Genomic DNA, 7,224 nt, shown 5'->3' on the forward strand with positions numbered 1-7,224 from the left:
AGACATAATCAATTAACCAATCAGCACAGGACAACTAGCAACAGAACAACCAACAAGGACTGGCAAAACAGGCAACAGGTGAAACTAATAATTAAATCAAAGAACTAAGAAACTAGAGAACAGAATCCAAACACTAGGGAAATAACAAAGACAGGCAACAACAACCCAGGGTACAAAGCAAAAAGCAAAACAATGCAAACCACAGAACACAGGAACTAGAAAAACTGATACAAATGAAACACTAGGGAACAAAATCTACTAAATACAAAAAGAGGTGGTCGGACTCAAACACATGGCTGAGGGGCTTACAGGTACATGGTCAGCCCATCCAGGCATGCAGCGGCCTGGGGAGCTGGGGAAACACACTAAGGACTTGGACAAGAGTGAGGACAGGATGGCCAGCGCCATCTGCTGGCCAAATGGGGAGGAGATGCGAAAGGCTGGGAAATACGGGTACTGACCCTGACAGAAAGGGCCTGACAAATAAACACGAGTCCATGGAAAACAACCTGAGGTAAAACTAGTCCCTAAAAATAATATACGCCTAATAAAAGAAACTTTTGTATTGAATATAAATAGGAGTATGTGTGCTCATGTGTGCTACATATTCATATTCTACTGATCTAACATTGTTTCTTAATTCACTGAAGGTGCTCGTCCTCAAACTTGGAGTGCAGATAAGGACACCGGAGTAGGTTTTGCCACTTCTCTGCAAACCATTCTAAGTTCCCAATGTTACATATAAACTTAACGTTCCAGAAATACATGCATTAGTGTCTAAAGTGTTGAAAGAAGCACTGAATAAAATCAGCTGCTTATTCCGTTTATGTTTTGCGCATCATTTTGTTTGCTCAGCCAGTGATCTTTTAATCACCATTGGTTACTTAAACCACAGAATTCTTTATTACTTTGTTTACACAGCCTAGGGCACTGTAGTAGACTACTATTGTTTACAGGTGTAAAATTATTTATGCTGCCATTTACTCACCAAGATTATTCTTTAAACTAATCAGACCGGCATTTCACATTGGGAAATTCCTTACAAAGCCATTGGAGAACAAGAATCCTTTACTTTTCTTTTGTCCAGCCTAGCTCTCCTTGGAGACATACATAGGCTCAGAACTTTGGGTCTGTCATTTATCCAGCTCACCATTAGTATTATTTACGGTTAAAGGCTTCGTCAAGGGCCCAACAGTGATGTAACTACTTTAATGGGGTTCAAACCAGCAACCTTCACCGTCACGGGCACCAAAATCACTCACAAAGGATGGCACTTTGTTTAGCGAGCATGTGCTTTTGCAGTCACCAGAAGCATCACATATTGTTAATTGAGTCCCATTTCACTCATAGCTCTCCAGTGCTGTACAACAGATATAGGTGCAAAAGCTTTTCATTTCCCATTGGTTGAAACTCTGGTCTCCAAGCAACAAGCTGATCCTTTTTCCAAGAGTGCCGTAACATTTCGCAAATATCAGACAAACTTATTTTTTATTGCGCTGCAAGATGTCTTGAGGAATCAAGTGACCGCGCCTATGACACTCGAGGGTCAAACGTAATGGGCACCTTTATAGAGCTTCGCAGGTGGGCTGTTACAAGGTGCACCTTTTATTGGCAAAGGGTGGGTTTATGGACTATTCCGTGAAGCGCAAATAGAAACACGTGACGAGTTCCCAGAATGCAGATGAGTACATTTCTGGAAGCTGCGGGAAAGCAGATAAGCTACGTACATAGCTAATGCAAATGAAACCGTGAAGGAGAAGAATTCAGAATGATGTTAAAGTGAGTTGTATCAAAGCGTTATCCACTGTTTTCAATGGGAAGCTGTTAAATATGTGAAAAGTCGCCCGAAGTCAATGAGTGATGACAATCACTCCTATGTATTGCACTATAAAAATACATTAAAAAGTTGAAATGACATAATATAGTACAAAGAAGCAAAATACCGTCATTATATTTCATTATAATTCATATTAAATCTCTCAATATTTCCGGGAGAGTTTGTCGTCATGTTAACCAAACGCTGACTCCTAAGTCTTTAAACAAGTTTCTGGACATTATGCTGTAAGATGATGCTGGTACAGATCTAACAAGTATTTTAGCTAGATGAAGAGGGGCAAGACCATTATTATGAGTCCTATATGTTGCTCTCAAGCAGCTCAGCCATCAGCTTATATATAAGCTGAACTGCTGCTGCTACAATGAAAAGGTTGTGGGTTCAAGTCCTAGTGAGCAAACATAAATTGTGACCCCTCTGCTGTGAGCTGCTTTGGATCGTGAAGGTAGATATTCGACTCCAGGGTTTGAAATAAAGTCATGGGTCTGGAAACTGAGTAACACTAAAGCTAGCAGGACTGAATATTATGTGTTTGATCAGAGGTGTGGAATATGCTCTGTAAACTTTCCAAAAGTGTGGGACAAGGGGTGAGGCATTGCTATAATTAAACGGAAACCAGCCTTCATCAGTGCTCTTAACCTAAAAATAACACCTGATGTGAAATTCAGGGTGTGTCTCTTTCCTTTGCACTTTCTAACAGCACCTTCGTTGGTTGGAGCAGCATACTTCTGTTTCAAAAATATTAATAGATAAAATCAGGGCATTGCTCTTTCCTGGAAAGGCGCAATTCTAGATAAAATTCCCCGGGACTGATTCCTTATCCGCACAGATGCAACTGATGAAGGGCTCGGCGATCGGAGGTTATTACGAGTGAATTATCGGGCTATTATGAGTGAATGATATATTTTTGGATTTGCACTAAACATAACATCCAAATATCTTTATTGAAACCAAAGTTTGTATCAGTTATGGATCCAAATTTCGTTGAGTCCCAGTCAAAATATTTCAACTTTGAATGTAGCTAATCACAGATTTCTTGACATAAATCAGCTTCATCTCGCTGCATTGAACTCAAAGCTTCTCAAAGTACATTCTCTGTAGATAGCGATGCTCCCTCACGTGCTGCTTTTTTTTCCACTTCCCCCCATGGGCCAATGAGGTCTCCGCATGATACTGATTGACAGATATATGGTCAAAGTAATCCTTTAAATACAGGGTAATGTAAAACTATGCAACATTTCTTGCTTGCATGCCGTTACCCCTGAATGCACTTACATTTCCGTTTAAATCATAATTCATATAAAAATAACCTATAAATAATCAGCAAAATTCAAGCCCCTTTCTCCACATCACCACCGTTATTTATGTTACACAATAAAACAAGTAATAGTTTATCTGTACTTATAGGCCTGTGCTCTCATACTCCCACGGAGTCTATTAATTAGTGACCACTAGTTTTTTTCAATATTTAAGCAGTAGTGAACAGACACTCTCTATTCACCCTTGTTACTAAAAACAGCAGTGTTGCCCGAACTTAGACAGCTTCATCTTGGCTATTTTTGTTGTCTGGAAATCTGTGGTATAATCGCAGATCGGACCTTTCACTTAATGTGGAAGATGGAAACGTTTAGGGGACTTTTTGTTGGTTTTATGTCATGATTTTTTTTTTACTCTGAATTAGGTCAGGGAAACTTATATCTAGCTCAGCGTTTTTTTCTTTCTATTTATCTTTGTTAGGCTTGTCTGTTAAGCCCCCGCAGACACCTGAGTGATAATGTGCTATTTTTAAGCCTGTCTATTTTTGGAAGGTTGGCAATTGTCCAGCAGGTTGAATCATGCCGTTTTTGCAAGAGGTACTTTTTGTGGACATGAGAAGGAAAGGAGCTGTGAGTCATGACTGAACGACCTAGAGGGATGGTGTGTGGCTCGGCAGGTTGAGATTAATGTGTCACTAATAAACAAAATAAAGTAAATGTAAGACATGTAAACTAGGTATTGAGTACAAGTGGAGCAAACGTGCTTTCTGGGGTCACTGGGATCACTGTCTGTAACAAGGAAGACTTCAAATATCCTGAGGAACCTTAAAGTATAACCTCTGCTCCATGGGATGGAGAGGAGACTGCTGAGGTGGCTCAAGACGTCACCATTTCTGCTCCCAAGGTTGCTGTTCTGGACACGTCACACACAGACGTCCCTCCCTGGGAAGATCCACGACACACTAGGGATTATATTCACCTGAATGAAATAGATCTTGTGACCTTGGATGGAGAGCTCTGGTGTAAACTGGTTCCATGCAGCCACTGCCACCCTCTCTAGGAGAAATGATACGACCATCTTGAATGAATTTTTGTGGGTTTTGTTAGACCATTGGCTGCATTGCCTCTCTTGTCCACAAGAGGGCGGTAGAGGAACAAGGCCATCTTGCACAGTGACATCCGCTGTCTTCTTTGATGAATTGCTGATTTCTCTGTAGGTGCACTGAAAGCTGTATAAAAATCAACATTCTGTGACATACCGCAGAAAATCCATGGCAATCTTGTTTTCTTGATTTTTACTGCCCCACAGCTGGACAGACTTTTCTCCCTGAAAGGAAATTCTGGAAAATTTCTGAGCAGCACGGGCTTAGAGCTACTTCAGTCAAACATGGAATCTATTTACACATGTAGCTTACAAAGGTTGATACCTTTTTTTTTCTCATAATATAATATATATTATGGTTTGACCAGATTTGGCTGCTTTTCTGGCTTATGACTTCCAACTAAGAAGAGTGACAATGTCTGGTGGTATTTTTTTTTATTTTAATTAAAACACCTAATGTGTAGGGAATGTGGTTGATCTGGTCTGGTTTTGTGTGGCCTGTGAGGTAAGTAGGAGTTATAGGAACGAGGCACACCGGTTTCCCCACCGCTTACGGAAAGTGCCATTTGTCTCCAGAACCAGTCCTGCTTGATCCATACATTGGCTCACAAAAGAATGCCCAGTCACATGTGAGCATTTAGACAACTAATGACCATCAAAAAAATGATTGTTGACAAGATGTCGCCTACCTCACTGCTTAGGTGCTGTTCGCCAAACATCCTGTTGGCCAGATGCCACGCCCCCGGCCAGCAAGCGGCTCTTCCACTAAACAGTGGCTAATCTTATCTTCCAGTTTAATTAAAAACAAACAGCCAGGCTTATGGGTGTCATTGTCACCCTCATGTGCTTCTGGGATAACGGGTTTAACATGTCTTTTGTATTATGGGCTAGGCACTCTCTCACACGCTTAACTACGTGCTTAATTATAATAGCCTAGTTCATTTTCTAATCAGGTCACAAAACCAGGTATTACATTTCTGTACTGCCCTGTTGGACTTTGAAACGGACCTCTCTTGTTGGTGTCTGACCCCACCTTGGCTGCTTTGGACAGCCATGCATACCAGGATCCTAACCTCTCTGCTTATGGGGTTTGGCTCACAGTTTACCAGCCTCATAAAGTTTTTATTTACAAAATGGTGCAGGCATCTGTGCTATCAAGAAAGACCAAATGTTGTCACACGCTCTGGCTATATGATGGTAATCTCTGGCCAAACCAGACTAATTCTTCTGACTGGAAAACCCATCCATCAGGAGAGTATGCATTTTTCTCATATTTTTCCGAGCCGCTGACAGACAGGCATAGTGGTGGTGCCAACCCTTTGATCAAAGCTGGAGGCGGGCGCTTGGTCCAGCAGCAGCACCCAGCTTCTCTCTGACATGTTGGTGCATCTGAAGTAAAAGTTTCATGGCCCATGTGTGTCATCATGAATCTGGTCACTCATTGGTTACTGCTTGGACTGGCGTGGGGGGTCTCCAGGTTTCAGTATGCAGGTGATGCTTATGTCAAGAACTAGTGGGATCAGACCTACCCTTTTTCACAAGGGATGGGAGAAACTATGGATACGTCCGTAATCGAATACTCACACAGCATGCACTGAATTTCTGTAGAAGCCTCTTAATGGACCATTAATGTAGAACATACGATGGGTATGTGTGACAGCAGTTCGAATGCACTTGAGGACACTGTGGTTGCCATCTTGGTTGACACTGTGGTCACATTACCTGACTTAGATGTGTACAAATGACTTAGTTTGAAGTCAGAAGTTAAAAACTGTTATAAATTATCAAGGAAAGTCAAGTTATGTAACTGGCAATTGTTCTCTACTTAAATTTGTACAGAGATACCACTTCCTGTGCATGTGTGAGTGAATGGTGTGTGAGTGAATGGTGTGTGAGTGAATGGTGTGTGAGCGAGTGGTGTGTGAGCGAGTGGTGTATGTGTGAATGGTGTGTGAGTGAATGGTGTGTGAGTGAATGGTGTGTGAGTGAATGGTGTGTGAGCGAGTGGTGTATGCGTGAATGGTGTGTGAGTGAATGGTGTGTGAGTGATGGTGTGTGAGTGAATGGTGTGTGAGTGAATAGTGTGTGAGTGAATGGTGTGTGAGCGAGTGGTGTATGTGTGAATGGTGTGTGAGTGAATGGTGTGTGAGTGAATGCTGTGTGAGCAAGTGGTGTATGTGTGAATGGTGTGTGAGTGAATGGTGAGTGAGTGAATGGTGTGTGAGTGTATGGTGTGTGAGTGATGGTGTGTGAGTGAGTGGTGTGTGAGTGAGTGGTGTATGTGTGAATGGTGTGTGAGTGAATGGTGTGTGTGTGAACGGTGTGTGAGTGAATGAAGTGAGTGAATGGACAATTGGGTACAGAAAATGGATGGATGGATAGATGGATACCACTTCCTCCTGCCATCTTGAAACAAATTTTTGAGTAAGCAGTGTTCTTCATCTCTGGTTGCCACTCCATTGGCCTTACGGGATAGCGAACCATCCATTGGTTGTGTACTTTAAAATAGTGTATACTGCAGTATGTCATACAGGTACTGTTCGCCTGCTGTCTCATCCATACTGAGATATTCAGACATACTGCTCACTTTGCGTATGGCATTTCACCTACTGCTCACTTTGCGTATGGCATTTCACCTACTACATTGCAAGTAAGTATTCGGTTTTGGACGCAACTTAATATGATTCCATCCATCCGCCTTCCATAACGACTTCTGAAGCAGAGGGATGTCGTGACCCTGCAGCTGCTTCCGTGAAGTACAGTACAGGCCACACATTCACAAACTACAGGCAAGAGACGTGGCGACGAAATGTACAGCAGATTATCGTCGCTGCATCGCTGGCTGTCGGAATGGTGCCCGATAAATGGTGTGGGTTATATAGACCATTGGCGGACGTTCTGGGGTAGGCCTTGGCTTTTGAAGAGGGACGGTATTCACCCCTCGTGGGCTGGCGCCGATCTCCTGTCAAAAAGCATAGCTCATAGTCTTAAGGCAGATCGCTGACTAACCAGAGCCAAGCCAAGGCGGCAGG

This window comes from Brienomyrus brachyistius, chromosome 8, assembly GCF_023856365.1.
Source record: "Brienomyrus brachyistius isolate T26 chromosome 8, BBRACH_0.4, whole genome shotgun sequence".
NCBI classification, from domain to species: domain Eukaryota; kingdom Metazoa; phylum Chordata; class Actinopteri; order Osteoglossiformes; family Mormyridae; genus Brienomyrus; species Brienomyrus brachyistius.